Below are 26,591 nucleotides of genomic sequence, written 5' to 3'. Positions count from 1 at the left end.
GATTTAAAAAAAATATCATCTTGATTAATTTGGAGTTTCCTTCAAAATAAAACATGGTTCAAGGAGTCACCACCAATTTTGATTAGGGTGTGATTGGGCACCCAAAATGTTGTCATTTTAATAAAATTTAATTTAAAAATTATTAAAACAACATTTTAAGGTATGCGTACCAAAAATTGATTTCAACAGTCGATTACACATGGGGAAGGATTAGCACCCCATAGCGTCTTAAATCGGTACCTAGTCGATTAATTAGTTGTCATTGCAATGATTCTTACAAGTTCGATTTTAATTTAATTTAAGATCCCCTCAAATAATAGTTTTTTGAATTTTAGGATAAAAACAATGATATTTAATTATTTCATATTGAGAAGAAAATACCTCTCATGCCTTAAAGCAGTCAATTCTCACTCCAATCGAAATAAAGAAATATTACTATTTCATTCTAAAAATTCAATATTAATTCAAATTCATGAATGATAATAAAACACATTAAAATTAAAATTAAAATTACCAATCCTTTTAGAGAGAAGAAGGATATTTGATTATTTAAAGACATCAAGATCGGACCTTTTATAAGTTCTAACGATCTTTTCTCGACAAATTTGAATAGATGAACATTTTTTTTCCCTCGTTACCAAATTTTAGGTGTGATCAAATTTTAGCTTTCGCTTGATGGGATACACTTTCATTATAAGATTATCATAAATGACTTTCTTATACGTTAAGACATTCACTCTACGATGACCTTAAAATGAAAGGGTATTCCTTGTAGTCCAATTATTTGAATCGAGTAGGATGATGCTTACGAGTATATCATACATATTGTTTAAAATAAATCCTAGAGTTATATGTATAAACATATACACATGATATTTAGACAGTCAAAATAACACTGCAATATTCATAACTAACCTAATATAATATACTAATTAATATTCAGTAGTTAATTATAAAATACATACACATATATTTTAGTATCATCATAAGACAACTTAGATAGATTACAAAACAAAATTCCTATATATATATATATATATATATATATATATATCCTTACGACAAAATTGATAGATAATATGCATTACATACTAAAAATATGTGATAGTTAAAGCAATTGAACATTAACAAAATAATATACATATATTTTACACATATATACTAAAAGATTTATAAACTAATATATGTATAATACATTGTATAATAGATTTAATTTATAATATTAAAAAAAGTTAAAAATCTCTTTAAAAATGTATAACAAAAATATAAGGACTAAAATGATTTCTCTATATATATAATTAATCCGAATTTATGCAAACAACTATATTGACACATCACTGATACGCTAATAAAATATACATACATATACTAAACAAAAAAAAACCATCATATCCAGGATATAAAAAAAAACCTTACGACCATAACAACAAAAGCAGTAATGATCAAGGATTAACAATGCAAATAACACAAAATAGGGTACTGGAAACATAAATAACTCAAACATAACATCAAGGACTAAAATATAAACATGTAAAACTAAGCACAAAATATACAATAAATATAGAACCGAAATAATAAAGCACAAGGGACTAAAAAATAAGGTGCGTAAAATAAAAGGACAAATTTCAAAACTATAAAAAATCTTGTAATAATGAATAAATTGCATTAATTTATGAACTGATGCTCATGGGCAACAATTCCTTCTAAATCATAATTATTAAACACGTAGTGACTAAAATGTAAACGTAGAAAAATGTAAAGCTCAAAACATAAACTTGAAAACTCCCTGATTAGTGATTGAAAATAACTTTTTCAAAACAAGGATGACCCCTCACATGGTTTGACTATACACACACAAAAACCCTAACCCTTATACGACATCATTTTGAAGGGAACTTAAATACACCTTTTATGGGTTTTGATGAAACCCTAATTTCATTTTTTATTTCTAAATCACATACCCTCCCAAATTCTCCACTTTTTTATTTCTTAACCGAGAGGGAGAGGATGAAGGCCACCCATTTTCCAAACTTCGACGAGGGAGTCGGTGATCCCTATTAACCCTAAGGCCTCTCTTTTCAAATCTTAAACAAAATAGCTTAATATCCCCCTCAACCATTCATACCTTTTCAAGAAACACCAAACTCAAAAATTAAGAACTACCTTTGATTTCGAGCTTTGCTTTGCTCCAGTGGCACAAGTGTAATGCCCCAAATATTGAATTAAGGACTTCATTGAAAGGATTTAAAAATAGGAGGATATATTTGATTAAATGATAAAAGATGAGAATGATTAGGATTAACGGTTTAGACTAAATTGTGACAATGAATTATTAAGAGGGCATTTTAGTATTTTAAATGAAATAGAAATTAAAGTGTATTTTAAATTGGTATTAAAGATAAGGGGAAAAGGGAATTAGGTTGCTAAAAAGTTCTTTTCCTTCTTCTTCCTCTTTCCCCATAGCAAAGCTCTTTCGTAGCTCAGAGGTGAGTTTTCAATTTACTAGTTTATTCCTTCATTTTTGGTTGGTTATTGAAGCCATGTATATTATGGAAGCTTAATGAAGGTTTAGATGAGATTAAAACAATGAGATAAGGGAAATAAAGGAGATTTTATAAAATGGGTTTTATTATATGTTAGTATATGGGTAATTATTGACGATTAGTAGTAGTTTTGACTTGTCAAAGAGGTAAATGAAAGATTAGAGGCATTGGATGAGTGTAAAAACAAGTTATAAATTTTGGTGTGATTCTTAGAATCAAATGCTATTGAGGGATACTAGATGTTTTAAATGTCTAAATGAAGGAAAGTTAGTATGGTTAACTATAGAAGAGTTACATAGTATTGTTAGGGGTAAATGAGAAGAAAATTGGCCAAAATTGGGTATGTAGAAAACTGGAAAATCTGCGCATGGGTATCGGTACTGATAGAACAATACCGATACTATAGGCTAAAATGAGATGAATTAATTAAGTAGTATCGATATTGATTCAATCAGTATCGATACCGAATGGGGAGTATCAATACCGAATGGGGAGTATCAATACCGAAGGGGGAGTATCAATACCAAAGGGAAGGTATCGATACCATTTTGAAACCATTTTGAAACATAATACAAAAACGGTATCGATACCATATGAGGGTATTGGTACCATAGTATGGTAGTATCGATACCATGGTAAGGGTATCGATACCAGGTAACATCGAATCTAAAGTTGGTATCGACACCGGAAGGGGTATCGGTATTATAGTATAGTAGTATCGATACCATGGTAAGGGCATCGATAGTGAAGAACCAGAAGTTTTAAGTTATGCTGATATTGTTATAGAGAGGTTAATAATAAGTACTTTAGATTAATGATTAAGTTACAATTGTCAGGAAATACAGTAACAATTTATATTATACATGTATTTGATGAATATATATTAGATTGAAATCAAGCGCCCGAGTCGAGTAAGGCAAAAGGCAAGGGCCAAGTTTCGGAGTAATCATCTTCTCATTTTGGATATCTATGCAAGGCGAGCTAGGTGATTGCATTTATTTATGTACGTATATGGTATAATAGTCATAGTGGTAGGAATTATTGATGCATTTATGGCGATTACCAAATGGCACTAAGTGTGCTAAAATGTTAAGAAATTCATACTAAGGGTATGAATTTCCGTATTGGGCACTATGTGTGCTAAAATGTTAAGAAATTCATATTAATTATATGAATTTCCGTATTGGGAACTATGTGTGCTAAAATGTTAATAAATTCATACTAAGTATATGAATTTTCGTATTGGTCACTATGTGTGCTAAAATGTTAATAAATTCATACTAAGTGTATGAATTTTCGTATTGGGCACTATGTGTGCTAAAATGTTAAGAAATTCATACTAAGTGTATGAATTTCCGTATTGGGCACTATGTGTGCTAAAATGTTAAGAAATTCATACTGAGTGTATGAATTTCCGTATTGGGCACTATGTGTGCTAAAAGGTTAAGAAATTCATATCAAGTGTATGAATTTACGTATTGGACACTATGTGTGCTAAAATGTTAAGAAATTATACTAAGTGTATGAATTTCTGTATTGTGCACTTTGTGTGCAAACATGTTAAGAAATTCCTACTAGGTGTATGAATTTCCGTATGGGAAATATATGTGTATAAACATAAGAAATTCATAATAAGAAAATGAATTTTTATATTGTTAATGAGTATGCAAACCACACAGATTTTAGTAATGGTTGACAAATGATGATATTAGCACTAGTAATGTGTAATAAAATAACTTGTGTTTAGAATTTTACTTGTGATTAAGTATGCCTCACTAAGTAATACTTAACGTGTGTTTATTTCACGCGTAATACCAGCTGAGTAATGAGATCATCAGACATCAAGTCAGAGTCGCCTCATCAGTAACAGAATGACATACCTGTCTGTTTTTGATATATTTTAGTTGATATGTAATAGGTTTAGTAAAAACACTTTGAAAAGCTTTTGAATTAAACTACTGTAAAATGGTGAAATATGAAACATCTCTTTTTATTGTATATGTAAGTTTAATGCATGTTTTAATTATAAGTCAATTATAATGGTTTATAAAATGAAACAAAATTGTACGGATTTTCAAATGGGAAGCCATTTTAAAAGTGATGTGACATATGTATCTTGTATACATAAAGGTATACAGGAGATGGGTGTTACAACAAGGATGGTCCAATCCAAGAGGTAAAATTCCCTTCTTCTTTTTCTAGTTTTTCCTCTTTTTATTTTTTCCCTTTTTCTTGTTCCAACTGAACCCCCTTTTAAAAATCTCTCTTGCATGTTATATTTCCACGTTTTTGTTTTGGTGAGATTTAGTGAGGCTCATATTTGATGGGTAAGGAAAATCAGGACATTTAATGTCCCATATTTTTTGGTACTAGGTAGATATAGGTTTACTGACTTTTCCCCATTTTTTATTGTTGTAGACGAGATGGAGTGATTGGATGACTTCGACAAAAATGTCGTCAGTAATAAGTGCTCTGGCGATGATACTGAGAGGAGCTCTAGTGACGACGATGGTGACAAGAGATTAAGAAAGTTAGGTTTTCAATAAACCCTAATCTCAATGAGCTTGGGCCTACTATTTGGGTGATGGCTTGGGTCGGTTGGCCCCTTGTAATTGGTCCTAATTTAGGCTTGTAAGGCATGTAATAAAAAAATAAAAAAATAAAAGTAATAATAATAATAATAACAAAAATATTTAGGCAAAAAAATGTCTACAGCTGCCCCTCTTTGCTCATTATTGTGTGAACAATGATAGAGCAAAGACAAATAGACACAAATTTTCATTCGGTCGCATCCAACTCTGTACGAACACGACATTGTTAGTCCATTTCAGGGAGGTTAAATCGATATTGATTTGTTTCACTTCTCTTCAGGGGGATCAAATATGCTAAAAGGTATATGCTTTGATGTGTTCCAGGGTAGATCAGATCTAAAGACTTTGATTCACTTCGCTACTCTTCAGGGAAGGTTGAATCTGGGTTGATTTGTTTCACTGTTCTTCAAGGAAGATCAAATATGAGGAAAATGGATATGCTCCGCTGCGTTCCAGGGTAGATCAGATCTGGAGACTTTGATTCACTTCACTTCTCTTCAAGAAGATTAAATCGAGGTTGATTTGCTTTATTATTCTTCAGGGAAGATCAAATCTGAAAAAAGGGATATGCTCCACCACGTAGATTAGATATAGAGACTTTGATTCACTTCACTGCTATTCAAGGAAGATTGAATTGGGGTTGATTTGTTTCGCTATTCTTTATGGAAGATCAAATCTGAGAAAAATAGATCTTCTCCACTGTGTTTCAGGGTAGATCAGATATGGAAAGTTTGTGATTTTTAAATCCCTTAATCTTGGGATTTAGAACATATTGCTTTCCCTTTGAAGTTTTTAAGACTGTTGGTCTTCGACTTTCTTTCAAGAACTTGAGAATGCTTAATTATTATAATGCAATAAATGAATGTTATACTCCTACATATGCCTAACATATATGCAATAATGCAATTATTTAACGCTTTTAATCCTTGGAGGGGAAAACCTTTCTTCTGTTGATTGCTTCTTGAATTCATTTCTTGTTTCAGACTCTAGCACCACCATTGAATCACCCCAACTCACAATATTGATTAGCTAAATTCTCTGGTTAAAAGGATTTTCTCTTTTGAAATCAAACATTCTGCACGGTCAACTGACTACAAGGAGCTTTCTTTTTCAAGTGGCAAATTTAGGCATGTTTCTTGGATCCAGACACTTCCTCTAAGTGGTTGGAAACCCGAAGACATATTAATGTGTCAATCATCTGGCTAGTTGTCAGATAAGATCCATATTAAAACCTTTTGTCAACACACATTTTTCGTCCTACTAGGATTCAAACTCCTAAAAATAGGATAGAATTTTAGGATTCAAACTCCTAAAGATATGATAGAATTTTGCTAGGATTCAAAAAATAGGATAGAATTTTATGATTTAAACTCCTAAAGATAGGATCCACAAGCACTATAAATAGCCATTGTAACTCACCATTGTAGGACACGATTTACACACAAAACACATAGGAAAGCACGGGAAGATACAAAGGCAAAGCTATTGTAAAGGATTCGAAAAGGAAATAAAAGGTAGCATTTTCTTTTTTCTTTCTTTTGAATGTGCACGTTATTTTTCTTGAAATTTGGTTCGAATAACCCAAAACATGGGTTGCGCCGATGACCAAAATGGGTGGGGTTTCGATGTTTCGAACCTAGATCTACCCCGAGGCTTATTTTTAAAAACCGATTTGATTTTCGGTTAAAGGAGGGGAAGAGTTTTTTAAAAATCTATATTAGTCTCTTTATTTATTATATGGATATTTTATTCATTTTTTTATTATTCATGTTATTATTATTATATGTATATATATATATTAAATTATTTTCATTTGATTTTTTTACTATATTTTATTATTATTATTATATATATATTTCTTTAATATTTTATTTATAAGTCTAATATTACTATATATATATTATAATTATCTTTATCTAGTCGTATGTATTTTTTATACTTTTAATAGTTTATTTATATACATATTATTAAATATATATATTCTTAATTATTTTTATTTGATTATTTCTTTATTTATGTAATATATCTTATAACTTTATATATTTATTATTTTTTATTATTTTCGTTTTTTTATTCATTATTATTATATTTTTTTTTTTAAAAAAAACCTTGTGTCTTTATCATTATTATTATTAAACATTATTATTATACTACTAACCTAGAGGGCCCATTTTTTGTCTTATTTCTTACTAAAGCCCCCACTTTCGGTGAATTGGGAGGGTAACTTTTCTATTTTAAGTATTTGATGTACATATACAGCTTATTTATTTTATTAATACTTTGATATATATATATATATATATATTTATATTTCTTTTTCCTTTTTTCAAATATTACTATATATAATTATTACTTTACTATTTTTTTTCTTATCTTACTTATTATTTTATTTATTTTATTTTTCTCTTGTATCTTATTTGTTTTCTTTACCTTGTTTATCTAACACATTTCTCGATTTTTTTTTTAAATCAATCAAGGGTAAGTAATTAGGATCGAAACTTTACCTTTTAATTTAACTTGTTATTTTTCTTAATTAAGACTACTGGAAATTACGTAGTACCGAAAGGGCGGTTCAAGGGTGCTAATCCTTCCTTGACCGTAACCGACTCCCGAGCCCGACATATTTCTGGTAAGACGCAGATCAGGTAAGAAATTGGGTATCCGATCAACCCATTTATTTTTAAATAAATGATCGGTGGCGACTCCAATCCACATTTTTCAAGTCGAAGCCCAATTCCGGGGCCCAACCGAAAGACGGTTGCGACACCTTTGTAAGCTTCGAAACACATGCATTTTCCCAAAACTTTTTGCACAATAATACACATTGACCTTATGTTTTTAACTCGGTTAAACTACATGTATTTAATTTCAATATAAGATGCTTGTAAAAGGGTGTTAACAAGAAAAATACCTCTTTTATTGATATAAATGTAAAGAGTTTTTGGGTAAATACATGGTAAACTTTTAACTGAAAAAAGTAAAATATAATGATATAGGTGTCCCCAGATATCAATAGTACGAATGCTTTTGAACTAGCACGCCGCAGAGTGACTCAAGTGTAACTTCAGTTAAAGGGATCTCGAGAATTGTGATAATGCATAAAGTTGTGAAGTTCCCTCTATACTACCAAATCTCTAGACATTGGATGCTATAAACCAGTATTGAATCTAATACGCATTCAATTTCTTTTCTGGTTCTTTTAATCAAGCCTTTTTCAATCTCTAGTCCTAACCCTGATCACCATTTGATGTTACTGCTCAAATCAGGATTCCTTTCAACTTCAAAATCAATTCAGGACCTCCACTATGCAATAATCCCAAATTTAAATGACACTCAAGTAACCCTTTGCGGGTTTTTAACTTGAGACATCATTTGGTTTCAAGACGCCCTTTACATATTTTTATATTGAACCTCATTTTATTTATATTTATTTATTTATTTATTTATTTTCTTTTTCTTCAGGCAAAATACTTATTGACCTCATCGGAGTTCACTGGGTTGTGTAATTCTTGTCCATCCATCTCAGTAAGGATTAAAGCTCCTTTAGAAAAGGCTTTCTTTACAACATAAGGTCCCTCCCAATTTTCCATCCATTTACCTCGAAAAATCTTTTTGAATTGGCATAATCATTTTAAGTACCAGATCTCCTTCATGAAACTCTTATGGGCAAACCTTCTTATCATATGCCCTCATCATATGCTTCTAATACATCTGACCATGAAAGATAGATTTTAATATTTTATCCTCAATCAGATTCAACTGGTCATACCTAGCTTGTACCCATTCTGCTTCATATAGCTTCACCTCTGATAGAACTTGAAGTGACAAATTTTTTACCTCAACGGGTAACACAACTTCCACCTCATAGGCTAAAGAAAATGGAGTTGCCCTAGTTGATTTCTATACCAAAGTTCGATAATCAAATAGAGTAAATGGTAACTTCTCATGCTAGTCTTTATAAGTCTCAGTCATCTTATCTATAAGCCTCTTGATGTTCTTATTAGCTGCCTCTACTTCCCCATTCTTCTTCGGGCGATAAATGGTGGAATTATGATGTTTTATCTTGAACTACTTACAAACTAATTCCATCATCTTATTGTTTAAGTTCAAGGCATTGTCAGATATGATACTTTTTGGTAAACCCTATCAATAGATGATATTTTTCATTAAGAACTTGCATACTGTAGACTAAGTGACATTTCCATAGGAAGTCACTTCTACCCACTTGGTGAAGTAGTTTATTACCACTAAAATAAAATGATGACCATTTAAAGCCTTGGGCGTAATTTGTCCACATCCATGCCCCATATAGAGAATGGCCACGAAGCTATCATCACGTTCAATGGATGAGGAGGGGTATGGATCTTATCTCCAAAAATTTGGTACTTATGACATTTTCTGGCATAATTGATGCAATCAGTCTCCAATGGAACTTTTCTTGTCAATCCAACATTGCTCTGAATACCGCTTGATATAAGATGAATCTGCACTCTTCAACAGAAGTGAGTAGATAGCCTTATTGTTGTCCCGATCTAGGAGTGATAAAAAGTAATGCCCTTGAATTATAAGTATGGTTGCAACAAAGAATATAAATATATAGTATTAGTAATGATATAAGGGAATGGATAAGTAAATAAGGAATAGAATAAGGAAAAGAAAGCGTTGGCTGCGGAATTGAAGATGATGATGTTGGTGGTTGATGGTGTTAAAGTTGAATGGTTAATGGTGATGAAAGTGTATCTCAAACACGTTAAAGAAAAAGCTATGCTAGGGAGCACAACCCCAGTCTTTACAAACTTGCTTGAGAGAGGGTATTGGTGTCTTTAACCCACTAGATATAAAATCTAGGAATTATAAGAATCAAGGTGAAAGGTTTGATGTCACAAGTATAGAAAAATACTTGCTTAATCGATAAAGTTCTCAAAGAACTTGAAGAGAGAATTAACTCGCAAAGAAGTTGTTTATAATAAGAATGAAATGAGTACAAATGAAAGCAATCCTCTCAATTTATAGAAAATGAGAGGGCTTGGCCGAATAGGCACCTTATCTTTCGGTTAAGTACATAACTTAAATGAAAGTACATAATGCTTTAAGTAAAAGGATGAGTCCCTTGGCATGATATGGTTTGGTTATCTCTTCAAATGAGTCATGATGTTTCGGCTCAGATAAAGATACATCTCCCTTGGCTGAATGGTGATATGCTCGTTCATCTTGGTGCTATAGTTATCTTCTTTGGCCGAATGATGATGTGTTGGTTCATCTTGGCGCCAAAGTTTTCATATGTAAGGCATGTGTGTGGTGGTCGAATAGGCATGGTTCTTGCCTCATGTCTCTTCATGATTTAAGGCTCCATTTGATGTTATCTCTTTACCAACGTGCACCTTGATGAAAGGGCATCTTCATGGACAACAACATTCATGAAAGGTCACAATTGTTGGAAGGTAACCTTTCATGTTTGAGCTAGTTATAAGGTGAATGAGTTGGAGGTGAGCTGGCCATAGGTGAGTTGCAACATGATGAACGTTATGACAGCTCCTTGTGGAAAGGCACCTCTTGGAATGGCAACTATTCATGAAAAGGTACGATTTCACAAAATTTGACTTAGGACATATTTGAAGTGTCATGTGTGGTGATTATGATGGTACAACTCCCCAGCTGAATTGAAGTCATCTTGTAGCTCAAATCTTCAGCTCAACCCAGCTATGAGCTCACTGGTTTTCGAACAACTTTTCACCAAATGTTCCTTATGCTCTCCTAAGCGTCCCCATATAAGTTTCCTTGATGTTGTTATCAGCATTTAGCTTGAAATATCTCCAATAGTTGTGGTCGAATATACCTACATTCAAAACATAAAAACTAAGTTAAGTATATGAATTATTATAAAGTAATAAGGATGTGTATATGATAAACATGTGGACTATAGTATATAATGATAACTTATGCCTCACATGGTAATGAATAAGTTATTATCATTATAACTATAGATGTAATATGTATGTATATAAATATATATATAAATATAGATATGTTATAATAAACGAAATATGAATCATTGTGTAGAAAAATAGAAAGTTTTCCCTTTTACAGGTTGGAAATGCAAAGTTAAATATGATGTTGAATTTGATCACATCATTGATGATGTGATCATAGCCAAGCCAACGGATCCTGAAGTCGTGCCTAAAAGACCTATCACTCGTGCAAGGGAAAAACAATTCAAGGAAGTACTTTCTCATAAGTGCATTCATGCTTTTAAATCCTTTAATGAGAAAGAACCTTTAAATAATAGGTTGCTTAATATATTGCAAGTTGATTATTAAAATAACCTATAGTGCACAACTATAGGAGCTATTTTGAGCTAAATGGTGATAACAACATTAAGGAAACTTATATAGGGACGCTTAGGAGAGCATAAGGAATATTTGGTGAAAAGTTTTCTAGAGGCCAATGAGCTCATAACTGGGTTGAGCTGAAGATTTGAGCTATAAGATGACTTTAATTCAGCTGGGAAGCTGCACCTTCATTATCACCACTCAGGACACTTCAAATATGTCCTAAGTCAATTTTTGTGAAATTATACCTTTTCGTGAATAGTTATCATTCAAAGAGGTGCCTTTCCATAAGGAGTTGTCATAACATTCATCATGTTGCTACTCACCTATGGCCAGCTCACCTCCAACTCATTCACCTTATAACTAGCTCAAACATGAAAGGTTACCTTCCAACAATTGTGACCTTTCATGAATGTTTTTGTCCATGAAGAATCCCTTTCATCAAGGTGTACATTGGTGAAGAGACAACATCAAATGGAGGCTTAAATCATGACGAGAAATGAGGCAATAACCATGCCTATTCGACCTCCATGCACATGAAGACTTTGGCGCCAAGATGAACCAACACATCATCATTTGGCCAAAGAAGATAACTTTGGCACCAAGATGAACAAACATATCATCATTCGGCCAAGGGAGATGTATCTTCATCCTAGCCGAAACATCATGACTCCTTTGAAGAGATAACCGAACCATCATCATGCCAAGGGACTCATCCTTTCACTTAAAGCATTATGTACTTTCATTATGTTATGTACTTAACCGAAATATAAGGTGCCTATTCGGCCAAGCCCTCTCATTTCCTATAAATTGAGAGGATTGCTTTCTTTTGTACTCATCTCATTTATATTATAAACAACTTCTTTGTGAGTTAATTCTCCCTTCAAAGTTCTTTGAGAACTTTATCGATTAAGCAAGTATATTTCTATACTTGTGGCATCAAACCTATCACCTTGATTCTTATAATTCCTAGATTTCATATCTAGTGGGTTAAAGACATCATTACCATCCCTCAAGCAAGTTTGTGAAGACCGGGGTTGTGCTATCTAGCATAGCTTCTTCATTGGCGTGTTTGAGATACACTTTCATCAACATCAACCATTCAACATCAACACCATCAACCATCTTCCATTGAAGAATATCATCATTATCATATTCAATTCTGCAGCCAACTATTTCTTATCTTTTCATCCTTTTTTTTTACTTATCCATTCCCTTATATCATTACTAAACTATCTATTTATATTCTTTGTTGCAACCATACTTATAATTCAAGAACATTACTTTTTGTCATTCCAAGATCGGGACAACAATAAGGCTATCTATTCACTTCCCTTGAAGAGTGTAGATTCATCTTATATCAAGCGGTATTCAGAGCATAGTTTGATTGACACAAAAGTGTCATTGGCATGTAACAAACAAAAAAATAAAAGAGAAAGAAGTTCCATAGGAAATCAAAACTCCTACATCAAATAAAGGAGTTCAAAAACAAAAAAATATCAAAAGGAAGAAAAGAGATTTCCAGCAAAAAGAAAGTCAAAGCCGAGGAAAGTGCATTACCATTTCAAGTCAATCAAGGAGGCATATCTACACCAAGGAAGATAACCTTATTGTGTATCGTGAAAGGGTATAGTAAGTGTTGTTCTTGGGTTGTAAGTCACCTATTCCTTCTTTGCTCTCATTTCCTTATTCTTAAATCATTTCCTTATTTTCATTTCCTTAAATCTTTCTTCTATCTTTCCATTTCTTTTTTTCCTTTCTACCCTAACCTATATTTCAGCCGACACACACAAGAGAGAAATAACTTGTTATAATCTTGAGTTAGTTCTTAAAAGGACCTAACAAGAGAGATAGATTGGAAAAAAGCATAGTGAGTGAGTGAGATTAGAAGGGGAATCGTTAAAAGCCAAATTATATTCCCGAGTGTAAACATGAGTGTTGAGTAGAGTGACTTCTTATCTTTTATTTGGAGTGAAGATTGTAAGGCTTTGTGAGTGTGTTGGTAAGGTTTACTTTATTTTATTTGTTTACTAACTATGTCTCAAGTTTCAGGACAAGTTTTGGTTGTTAAAAGAGCTTTAAATATTCAATCCATGGAAGATAATCAAAGAGAGAATATTTTTCACACTCGTTGTCATGTTAACAACAAAGTTTCTTTCATGATTATCTATGGAGCAAGCTGTACAAATGTTGTAAGTATTTTAATGGTAGCAAAGATCAGACTCAAGATGATTAAACATCCTACACCATACAAGTTAGAATGGATAAATTATGGAGGAGAAGTCAAGGTCACCAAGCAAGTCACCATTCCATTTTCAATTGGAAAATACCAAGATGAAGTTATTTGTGATGTTGTACCAATGAATTCGTGCCATATACTCCTAGGGAGGCCTTGGCAATTTGATAAGAAGGTTGTTCATGATGGCTTCACAAACTGATACTCTTTCTTTCACGATGAAAGGATAGTCATTTTGACTCCACTTTCACCAAGTCGAGTATTTGAAGATCAAGACATTTTGAAAATGAGCATTGAAGCTTCCAAATCCATTAAAGAGGATGAACCAACAAAGATAAACATCTATGCTGGAGGGAAGGACATTAGGAAACACTTTTTATCCCACAAAGCTCTAATTGTACTTAGGTACAAGGAAAGCTTTATTTTTACTAACATTCCAGAAGGCTTGTTTTTTTCCATTTCATCTTTATTGCAGGAATTCGAAGAGTTATTCCAAGAAGACATCCCTAGTCGATTACCACCCATTAGAGGAATAACATCAAATTGATTTCATCCTCGATGCATCCATTCCAAACCGACCAGCATATAGAAGCAATCCAGAAGATACCAAAGAACTTCAAAGACAAGTTGAACAATTGGTGGATAAGGGATACATACGAGAAAGCTTAAGTCCGTATGTTGTTCCAGTGTTACTTGTGCCCAAAAAGGACAATTCATGGAGAATGTGAGTAGACTGCCATGCTATTAATCAAATTATCATCAAGTATCGACACCCTATATCGAGACTTGATGATATGTTGGATGAATTGAGTGGAGCCACTATGTTCTCCAAGATTGATCTAAAGAGCGGATATTATCAAATCAAAATGCAAGAAGGAAATGAATGGAATGCCACATTCAAGATAAAACAAGGCTTGTACAAATGGATGGTGATGCCTTTCGGCTTAACCAATGCTCCTAGCACTTTCATGAGGTTAATGAACCATGTACTCCAGCCATTCATCGGTAAGTTTTGTTTTGTTTACTTTGATGATATTCTGATTTATAGCCATAATTTGGAAACACATGTGCAACATTTGAGGTATGTTCTTGAGACCTGTCAAAAAGAAAAAAAACTTTATGTTGATATGAAGAAATATGTCTTTTGCACTAACAGTTTATCCTTCTTAGGCTTCATTGTAAGTTCACAGGGACTGGAAGTTGATCCTGAAAAGATTAAAGCCATCCAAGAGTGGCCAACGCCCACTTCAATCAATCAATTCAAAAGTTTTCGTGGTCTTGCAAGTTTACATAAATAATAAAGAATGAATAAATGCATGGGATAATGATTGCCACTTTGTGACTTAATAGAAGTACATCTTTTATTGAAAATTAAAATAGATGGATTAACCCTTTATAAAATATCACCTACTGCCCCGGGTTTAAGCAACAGGGAAGTTTTCATGTGTTATTATGAAAAAGTTTTGTAAATTATAGGTAACTCATCTGCAATCCAATTGTTAAACACGAAGCCTGGTGGTGCGAGATCAATTCCTACAACTCTTCCTTCCTCAGCCTCATCATCAGTATCACATTAATGCTCAGGCCTCCCAAGGCATCTTCAATAATCGGTCTATTGACTTGTTGGATTACTTGAAACATATGACCTCCAGATAAAAAGGTATCACGCAGTGGCGAGAAAGTCATTGGCTCTCACTTAAGATCCTCTTCAGCTAACCTTGTTCTTTTCATTTCCTAGCTCTTTTGAATCACCTTCAATTTTTCCCTCAAGGTTGGCTGATATCCCAAGCCAAAGCGATATCTTTTGGTAGTAGGAAAAATGGGATTAATAGATCCCTGTAGGAAGCTCCTTAGCCCTCTTCCAACCTTGGCTCCCCTTCCCAATGTTAGCTTAGTTCCATCCGGGTACAGTCGGACAGTCTAGGCTTTGATATCTCTCTTCCCTCAGCCACGAATGTGGCATTGACAAATTCCATAGATTTGAAGGAACATTCCACACTTCTTCATCTACCTCCATATAAGGGGAAGTAGTGGACACAGAAGCAATAATGTCTCCCTCAGTATTGATGCATATCAATCTCCCTTAAATCACAAATTTGAGCTTCTGATGCAGTGTGGATGGAACTACCCTCGCCTAATGGATCCAAGGCCTTAATAATAGGAAATAGTAGGTAGACATGATGTCCATGAAAATGAACTCGACCTCATAAGTAGATGGACTAATAATTAGAGGGATGTCAATTTTCCCTAGCACTTCTCTTTTCATTCCATCAAATGCTTGAACGATGCTCTGGCAATTTCTCATATTTGAACTATCGACAGATAACTTTATCAGAGTTACCAATGGCATTACATTCAGTGCAGAGCCATTTCCAATTAGTACTCGAGACAAAACACGCTCATTGCACTAATAGTGATATGTAGAGCTTTGTGGCTACCAATCATCCTAGACGGTATCTCGACATCGGAATAGAAAATAAAATTATCAGCTTGAATATTCGCAAGTAATCTATCTAGATTTTCCACAGTTAAATCCATTGGCATGCAAACATGATTCAAGACCTTCAACAGAGCATCTCGATGTGCCTCAAGCTTAATAGAAGAGCGATTATCGAGATACGAGCAGGTAACTTGTGCAACTATTCAACGATGTTATATTCATTGTGTTTTGAGAATTTTAAAAACTCCATAGCCTTATTTTTTTCATAGTTTCGTTGATGGTTAGCTCATTATCTTTTAGCAGTAATTCAACACTCTTTCCTGTAAGCACCAATATTTTATCCCAAAAAAATGTGTTATCACATAAATTAATAAAATGGGAGCCATGCCCTGCATTACTACTTGCACCTTTGCCCCATATTTTGCCCATTGACTCCCCCACGTGAAGAACACCAACATCAACCTAAACACCATTTTTATTTTATTATATTATACCCTAAAACACTATACCTACTCCACCACCCCACTATTCTCGTGTCCCATGCTCCACTTAAGTTATCCACCCATATTCCCACTCATCTACAAATAAAACCTAACACACTAAATATTAAACCTAACCCACTAAAAACCAAGGCCAATCAAATACCTAACTCACCATTAAACCCACATGGAGACAACCATAAAATGGGAAGGAAGGCACGGTTTTTGAGAGAGGAGGGAGGCAAGTAGAAAAAAGGCAGAAAATCAGTGTACACGGAGGGGGGCTCGGTGATGAAAAAATGAGTGCAAAGAAAATTTAAAGAGATCACTTGTAACAGTTTACTCGGCTTCCATTGAAGAAAAGCATAATTGTTGTAATAGATAAATCTCATGCAAAAATAGAATACTGAACATAGTTTTTCTTTAAAGGTATATATCATTTTCTTTATTTATTGTTTTCTTTTATTTAAACCGAAATCGACAGTAGAACCAGAGGTTAATTAAGTGTCTAACATTTTCTTTAAAGCAAGCAACCATATACGAAAATCATAAAAAAAATCTGTAGATTTCAATATAAAAATATTAGGTAAAAGAAAAGAGATAGGGGAAATTTAAAAGAGGAATCAAACAATACCTTGGGGGTAGTCGGCGTGAGCGTGAGCTTTTGTGGCTCTCGGTCGAACCAGAAGTGAAGAAGAAGATGAGAACGGGGCATAGGGTGGAGAGTAGAAAAGAGGCATGCGGCTGAGAGTTTAGTTTACAAATTAGGTTAAGTTTATTTTTTAGTTTAGGTTTTATATTAAAGCTTTAGGGCTTATTAGGGTTAATTATTTTAAGGTCACTATAATTTCACCACGTTTTTACTTTAGTCACTAATAAGATTTGTTTTAGAAATTAGGTTTTTGTATTGTCCTGATTTTGTCATTTTTAATATTTGTGTATCAGTTATAGTGTTTGGGCTATTTAGTCTTCGAGTCTTTCATGATTTGTTTATAATTTGTTTTAGTACTAAATTCTAGTTTTTTATGTTTTAATTTGACCGTCATATTTTATGCACATTTTAACTTGGTTCATGAATCAATGTTCATATGGTTTCAATTTTGTCTCCATATTTTATTTGAATTTAATTTCAACCATGAGTGGTAATGTATTTAATTTTTGTTATTTAGACATTTAACCTCTAAATTGTTGCATGTTTCTTTTTAGTCCAACTTATGTGTTTAGGGTTTATTTCAATATTAATCCTTTATGATGACGATTTGTTTTATTTCAGTCACATTGTTTATTATAGTATAATATTAGTATTTTTACCCTAATTTTATTTGTAATTAAGGTGCTCAAGTTTCTGTCCATATTTATTTTAGTCACCATCTTTAGTATTTTAGTGTTTGGGATTTACTATCCATTAGATTATCGATGTTCTGTTTCTTTTTATTTATAATCCCTGAAGTTGTTACATAATATGTTTAAGTGTTTTATTTTCTTTAGTCTTATATATATGTGTGTGTGTGTGTTTATATGTGTTTATCACTATTTATATTTTATGTATGAACGTCTTGTATTTTAAATATTTATTTTATGTTAGTATTATAATATATTATCATTGATATGTGTTTAATTAATATTTTACGACTATGGTGTATACTTATATATATATATATAAATATATATTATACACTTAATTATATCTACACTACAAGCATATTTCATGTTTTATATATGTTGGCTTGATATGCTTCGGTTCTAAATAATATATATATCATTATTTCAAAATATAAAATTTCATACTCTTTATTTATTAATATATATATATATTATTAATTAAATATTTTTTTGTGAATGAGTCAATGTGGTTCTATTAATGTAAAGTAGTCAATTTTAAATTTATAGTCGATTTGCGTTTTATCACTGAGAAGGAATATTCTTGACTAATGAAAAATAGTTGAAATAGCTTTACCGATGGAGGATAGCAAATTTCAAGATTTCTTATCGAGTTAAAGGATTTTATTTAAATTACTAATTCAAAATAAATTAATTAAATTTCAGTAAACGGATCATAATTTAACTTTGTATGTGAATTCATAATTTCTACCATTACGACAACGTGTAAGTGAAACAGTACCAATTTTGGGCGTTGTGGGGGTGTTAATCCTTCCCCACGCGTAATCGACTCCTGAACCCGTTTTAATAGAATATTTGGTAAACGCATACCAACTTTTGTCTTAAAAAAATATTTTTCTTAAAATTGTTTTTAAAAGACGTTTTTACATATTCGACCTACATAACCCAAAGGTCGATGGTGACTCGTTTCAACTTTATCCAAATTGATCCAAAATCACCGAATTTTCCAAAATAAAAAGTCGTAACTGGTTTTTAAAACAATTAAATGATTGTCCCCGCCAAAAAACGGTTACGACAGCTTGGTGACTCCGCTGGGGACTTTTTTAGAGAGTTAGGCTATAAGTCGCTTACTCATTGTTGTTGTGGTGAAAATTATGAGTTCAAGTTTTTAGTTAATTTATGATTCATTTATTGAAGTTTGTAATTGCTTCATTTTTTGTTATAATAACATTTTGATTTTTGCTTTTAGATATGTCCAAGTTTTTGTCGTAGTTTCATTTTCCTTTTGAGTTAAAGGGTTGAATGTTCCTCCTCACACACATCACGTTCATTTGCATACCATAAGCTCACTTACGAACTTTGTCCCTTTTAAGTTGAGATGAAAGCTTAACCTACGTGAGATAATTTGTTTCTCTGCACGGGTTTTAGCAAGTAATCTTTGGGGTTCATATACCTTATGTCTACATGAGATAAATTATTTCTCTGCATGGACATAAGGGAATGTATCCTCTGGAATTGAACTCGATCCGTACGAGCCTGTAATGGGCCAGGATGAGGGTTTGGTAGCCCAAGGGGGCACCAACATTAAGGACAATTCGAGTACCTTTTTCCCGTTAGAGCAAAACCATGCATATATTGAACCGTAGAACTATTACCCTAGGTATAGACATACCGAACCTCTGACCATCAGTAAGTACCCAAATTAAGTATACACAAAGGAGAAGCGTTTCAGAATCTTTCTTTTTTCTTTAAATTTTCTTTTCAAATAAAAGCATGAGAACTAGATATCATGCGGTTAGGATCATTTCATTGAAAATAATCATTTTTGGGGTAGAAACCATGTTCGGGTATGATTGTTATCTATTTAAAGCATGCTCGGATAGATATCATGATTGGTTAGGTGTTATATTTATTTGTAGATAGCATCTTTTAATTCTATTGATTATCTTGCTAGTACTAATTCATTTTGTTCCTCTTTTGTTTGTAATCCTAACTTATTTTGTTTTCTTGTATTTGCATTTTTGCATCTTTGAATAATTATCATGAATAAAAGAAAGGTATTGATTAAACCAAGTAATCATAAAATTAGAAGAGCGATCATTGAAATGAAAAAGAGTTTTCATAACAAGGAATAACTCAATCCAGCAGTACGATCTTGGTCGGAGGAACCGCAAAAAGTAAAAGGAGATAGTTTGCCTGAAGGTTATGTATCGCAATTATCCACGGATGCCAATATTAATTTCAAGTAGAACGATTTACCAAAATTGATAGAGATCTGAGAAAGATGAAGAAAACCAACCAAAGAGAGGTTCTACAAGAAATATGGTGACATAGCCCAGCTCCTTTATGTAAAGATAGAAGAACCATTGCTCAAAGCTCTAGTCCGATTATGGAATCCTACATACAACCATTTCACTTTTAACAGACAGGATTTGACACTAACAATCGAGGAGTATACATCTCTATTTAATTTCGAAAACATCCAGGTGGATAAAGTTTATTCCAGACCTCCAAAAGTTCAATTCTTTAAGAATAAACTCATAAAGATTACCAGTACAGGTGAAAATTAGATAGTACAACATTCAACAAAAAGTATAAAGTAAATGTTTTCCATGGCATTGTCTCAAGAAGGTGATACTCGAACATATAGATGAAGATAAGAGATTAGACATATTTGCTCTTGTCATGAATGGTCTAGTGATATTTCCAAAGACTTTGTTCCATGTTGAGGCTACTGTTGTAGATCTTTTGGATAGATTAGAGAAAGGTATAAGTCTTAAACTGACTATCTTGGCAGAGACTTTTTGATTCCTAAATGATTTCCATAGATTTGAGGGAAGGCGATTCAGAAGTTGCACTTAACTACTCACCATCTAGATTCAGAATCATTTCTGGAAAGAGGAGAAAATTATTAGGATCATGACTGAGATCATGAAGCTAAATAAAAAGGCCAAACCACATTAATAGATTGATCTTTCTTGTAAAGATGAAAGTTTTTTTGGAAGAATGAAACTCTTTCTAAGAATGATTACTTTTGGAAATCGATACCTTTTGCATTTGCATTCGTATATTTGCATTTTTACATTTGTATTTACATTTTCATTTTTGCATTTACATCTTTGCATAGTTATATTTATAGTTTCAATTTTACATCATGCATTTGCATTTTGTTTCAAACTATTTTTACATGTATTAAATCATGAAAATATGGGAATAATTTATGGAGGATTCCATGACAGAATTTCAAAATCAAATTGGAGCTAACTTGGTCTTCCTAGAGAAGGATAAGAACCATGAATGAGAGTTTAGCAAGGGTTGGTAGAATCGAGAAACTCCAAGAACAACTCATAAGGACCCAACACGAAATGATTGATGAAGCAAGGAAGTTCCAAGTTGAATCCAGGGAACAAATGTCCAAGTTGATGAGCATGATTGTTACTTTAATATATGGGGAGAAATCATAAGAGGACCCTATTATACAAGAAAAGATGAAGACTTCGAATGATAATCTGAATGATAGTGGTGCAGCCAATGCGATGGCAGAAAATGATCAAGAACCTGTTAAGGGATATGGTAATTCAAGTCAACTCCAAAAATCAAGTATGATTCCAGAAAATGCTACAAAGATCATACTGGGAAAAGTAGAAGTTAAAGGTGAAAATTCTAATACAAAAGTGGAGCTGGACTCAAAGAAGAGAGGCATAGAGGAGGTTCAAATGCCAGTAAAGATGGTCAAAAAGAGCAAGAAGGAAAACAAGAGGACACATCTCATTCCAAACTCATATTCAGACTTGTTACCCTTTCTCTTTGAAAGTGGTCTTGTAACACCCATTTCTCCTAGTACTTATCTACTTCCAAATTGGCAAAATGTCAAAAATGCATGCGGCTATCATTATGGAGATTTCAGTCACTCTACAAAAAATTGCATAATTCTGAGATCAAAAGTCCAAGATCTTATAACAGAAGGGTTGCTATGTTTTGAAGATGGGAAACCTAGGCTCCTCAAAAACTCAAAACTGGTCGAGAAAGATAAATTTTTGAATTATTGTCTTTCTCATGATGTTGGTTAAGGATCAAACATTCAAAGAAAACATTTTGGTCATCAGTCACAAGGTCTTCAAGAAAGCAAAGTAAACGATTGTAAGGAGACATTGATGCCAAAGGAAATTCTACCTAAATTTCCTTCAATTTTGTGCAGCAAGTTATATTATGAGTTATTAAAAGCCCAACTTATTACCCCATGTCAGGCTAAGCCTTTATTGCCTCCTTACCCGAGATGGTATAATGAGAAATTCTTTTGTGAATATCATGTTGGAATTCGAGGACACTCCATCGAGAATTGCGGTAACTTCAAACGACGAGTTCAAGACCTTTTGGTTCATAAGTTCATAGAAGTGGATGTTAACAGTCAATCTCTGTTGATCAGACAATTAGGATTCAAACCCCAAAATTAAGTTGATAATGTCAAAACAAGTGAAGTTCATACATCAGAGGACACTGAAAAGAAAAAAAGCAAAACTAATGAATGTGAAGTATGTATGGCAGATTTAATTCTCGATACTCCTCTGATGCTAAAGAATGAGAAAGAGATGAGAAATGAAGAAATAAGAGGAAAGGTAATTTGAGATTGGCCCATAGGTCTAAGAAGGAATGGGGCAGATGTAACCCAGAAGACACCTCAGACACCTATATCAGATTTTCTGAAAACAAGTGAGGTAGGGGCAATTTAAGGATTCTGGTGAATACTACCCCAATCATAGCTGCAATGAGAATTCAGGACCAAGACAAAACTGCTATCACCAAGGAAATTTGTTCTGGATCTAAAATTAAGCCCAATTTCAAGTCGGGGAAGAAAAAGATGATGATGGAGACTGCTCAGGGGGAAGCAAAGATTTGTGCATTTAAAGAAGTTGACATAAAAGATGATCAAGAAATGGGGGCAAATGAGGACAAGAACCCTGGTCCAATTACACACCCAATATTCTAGGAGCAATGTGGCATGATAGATAAATAGGTGGAAGTTGTTATCTACCACTGTAGTACTTTCTATTTTCAGCATCTTGTTTGAACTTGTTTTTTTCCTTTTGTGCAATAAATAAATTTTTGTTGTTTTTAAGGTTATGAGCATTGAATCAATTTTGCAATCTTGCAGTTCTTTGAATATCAACAGGATTAAAAACTCTTTATGATTAGAGTTACACATCTTTGACAAATTATCAAGATTAAAAACTGGTAAAACAATGACCTTGACTTGACTTCAGATGAAATATACCCAAACATTGTACCCTTCTACAAATATAAGATAGCCTTCTCCAGTGCAAGGAATTAGATAAAAGGCTTGGTATTTACATATAGGAGCGTACAACATGGGGCATCTTTTGTGTGACTTTGCGAAATTGTCTAGATTACTTTCTATTGATGACGTTCGATGATGAAATCTTCATAATTAGGTAAAGTCAGTTGCTTGGGAATTGAACTCTAACGATGAGATTTTCTGATTTCCACCAAACCACCTAGGCTATAACAGATTTTTCTTAAGAGTTATATATCCATGTTATATTATTATATATACAATAAAGCTTGAGTTGTCCCTCTAGAGAAATTGGTTAATAGCCTCGACTTAATGGATAATATTCAACTAGCTTATTATATTATATGTATACAATAAAGCTGAGCTATTCCGCAAAGGCAATTGGTTATAGAGGAAACTCGAAAGCCCTGGCTTTATGAATAGATTATATTCAAACCATGACCTTGATCGGGTACTTGGCAATTCGGTGTATGCTCCATTGTGATTGTCAAGTCAAAGACTTTGTGATGAGATGAACTCTTCAGCTAGCCTGATAAAGGAAAATTACAATAAAGTTGATTTCAGCTAGCCAGACCATGGCAAATTTTATAAATAAAGAGTTTCGGTAAAGATGGACTAAGGGAGTTAAGGAATACCTGTTATAGTCACCTACACACGAGCACACAGAAATTTCATTTTTAGATCGATATTTTCGCATTGCTTTGGTTAAAGGGAAGATTTCAGATAAGTGAAATACATGTATTCCAGATGGTCTAGTAATTGGCTATGCTAGTTGCGTCATTTTGTCCGCATCCGGTTAAAATACCAAGTCATAAAAGTGAGGTATGTGGCAGTGTTCACAAAGAGTGAGAGAGGAGTGACATCTTCAATAGATGTAACCATAGAAAATAGGAAAGCCAACCTGAAACTCACTTATAAATATTGATACTTGACAAAGAACTATAACTTTAAAACATTAAAGAGTTGTTAATTCTTTTGATATTCTTTAAACTCATGCTTATGATTTGATTCTATTGTGAACCTGTAAGAAACAATACTTTACAAAATTCTTTCATTCTTTGATAAAGAAAGGAGGAAAAAAATTTCAAACAGGATAGTCTCAAATGAGAAAAGTTCTTGAAGCAAGTTGAGGACTCTTATGACTCTATTTGAGAAAAAAGAATGAGCGATGCCAAAATGAAGAAGAAATTCACATTCTTGAAAGAAAGTGGTCAGGAAGATCAGGAGGTTTGGATGAGAGAACTTCTAACACTCTCTTGTGACATTATCAAGCAACCTGATAAGAAGACGGTGATTGTCTCATTCAAAAGGAGCACATATCCCAGTGCATAACAAAAAGGCAAGAATGCAATCAGTCAAGCAGAAGATGACCACCTTATTCAAAAGATGCATATATCTCAGACATTTTATTAGAAGGATTGATCACTTGAAGACATTCTCTCAGGTTACTTGACAACACTGATGTTTAGTAACACCGTAACGAGAGTATTCAAAATAAAAACATTTGAGAACGAATAAAGCAATAATGATCCATAAATGGGGTATTATCAAAGTTGACTTGAAGGTTGAAGGTCCATATTATCCATTTGGGGCATCATGAAGGTTCACATCAGCATGAAAAAGATAGAAATAATCCATGTGGGGTATCTTGAAGGCTCACACCAACATGAAAAGGTTGTGATATTTTGAAAGTCTATTTCAATTAGAAATAGAATGTTGGGGCTTTTTGAAGGCCCATTTCAGACAAAAATGATTCATGTAGGGCATTTTGGAAGTTCATCAGTAAGAAGTAATGTTGAACGCATCAGCAAATGATGGGGTATACTAAAGTCCCATATCATCATGTGTCAAGATTATTGATTTGAGCAAATATTTTCAACGAGACAGGCAATTAAAGTATCCCACTTGCAGTCTCACTGAGCTTTGTTCTTAAGTGACGTCCTATAAAAGCTCCAAACACTATGCAAAGAGCATCACTAATTGAGAAATCTAAGCAGAAGCTACAGGAAATGATGAATGTGTGTCAAATACTTTACAAACCAGTGATTATGGTGTTGAACAAATGTTACGATCATATGGTGTTTCTATTTATGAAGTTTGTCTTCTTCAACCCCAAGGTTAGAAGTGAGAAATGATGAAGATTTATTTCCACGAAAGAGGTGATAAAATCTTAACAACAAGAGATTAGTGGTATCAACTAAGGCTGAAAGATGGGTTGTTGTTAAAAATGAGCCTCATTTGATGTGTGACTAGATATGGTGACATGAAAATTTGGATAGGTCATCCTGATGTCGAGTTTCAAAACTCAAATCAGAATTGACGCAACTCTCCCTTTGATCTTTACGGAGTTTGGCATAGTCATACGCATAGTCTCTGAAAATAGGGCAACACAGTCATATTTCTGATCATAGCAAGAAGTTGAAAAAGAAAATGTTTTCTCCGAAATGAAGACAAAAAATGAAGATGACAATAAGAGAGAAGAAGATTAAATGGATCTTCAAAAATGCAAGTTGGAAATTATGAGTTCCTACATGAATATTTGAGTAGACTCTGGGAAGAAGAGATCAAGTAGAAGAATATCGAGATGACCACTTTGAAGTTAAATGAAGATTGCATCAACATTATTTGCATTCATAAGAACATCATTTGCATATTAAAAAGGCATGCATTACACCTACATGAATTTGCATCTTTGCATCAAACATTCATTCATAATAGTTGCATTCAGCTACATTTTTGCAGATCTTTCAGGAAAAAATAAGAGTAAAAGACAAGACATCCTCAGCAAGAGGGAGCAATCATCGTCAGATTCAACATTTTTAAACAAATTTTGTCTCGCTTGAGATAGTCTCATTTAATACAAAAGATTTTATCTCATTCAAGATTGTTTTCCATGAAACGTAAGATTTTATCTCATTCAAGATTGTTTTTCCTTGAAACAGAAGATTTTATCTCAATCAAGATTGTTTTTCCTTGAAACAGAAGATTTTATCTCATTGAAGATTGTTTTTCCTTGAAACAGAAGATTTTATCTCATTCATGATTGTTTTTTCCTCGAAACATAAGATTTTATCTCGCTTGAGATAGTTTCTCTCAAAACAAATTTTGTCTCCCTTGAGACGGTTTCCCATGAAACAAATTTTGTCTCCCTTCAGACAGTCTCCCTTGAGACAGTTTCCCTTGAAACAAATTTAGTCTCCCTTGTGACAATTTCACTTGAAACAGAAGATTTTATCTCGCTTGAGATAGTTTCGCTCGAAACAATATTTTTAGAAACTATTGTGATATGTAGAGGTTTCTTGATGAAAAACTTGAGATACT

The 26,591-nt window shown here is 33.1% G+C and overlaps 1 protein-coding gene across 1 annotated transcript in view; it reads right to left on the bottom strand.

The window, feature by feature from the left end:
* The window catches only part of LOC120199159 (2-oxoglutarate-Fe(II) type oxidoreductase hxnY-like), a 44,926-nt gene that overhangs the window by 2,769 nt on the left and 15,566 nt on the right, over window positions 1-26,591 (bottom strand). The window lies entirely within an intron of this gene.

The sequence above is a fragment of the Hibiscus syriacus genome, unplaced genomic scaffold (assembly GCF_006381635.1).
Source record: "Hibiscus syriacus cultivar Baekdansim isolate YM2019G1 unplaced genomic scaffold, ASM638163v2 tig00005377_pilon, whole genome shotgun sequence".
Lineage (NCBI taxonomy): Eukaryota > Viridiplantae > Streptophyta > Magnoliopsida > Malvales > Malvaceae > Hibiscus > Hibiscus syriacus.
The sequence above is the reverse complement of the archived record's forward strand: the minus strand, read 5'-3'. Positions and strand labels throughout refer to the sequence as shown.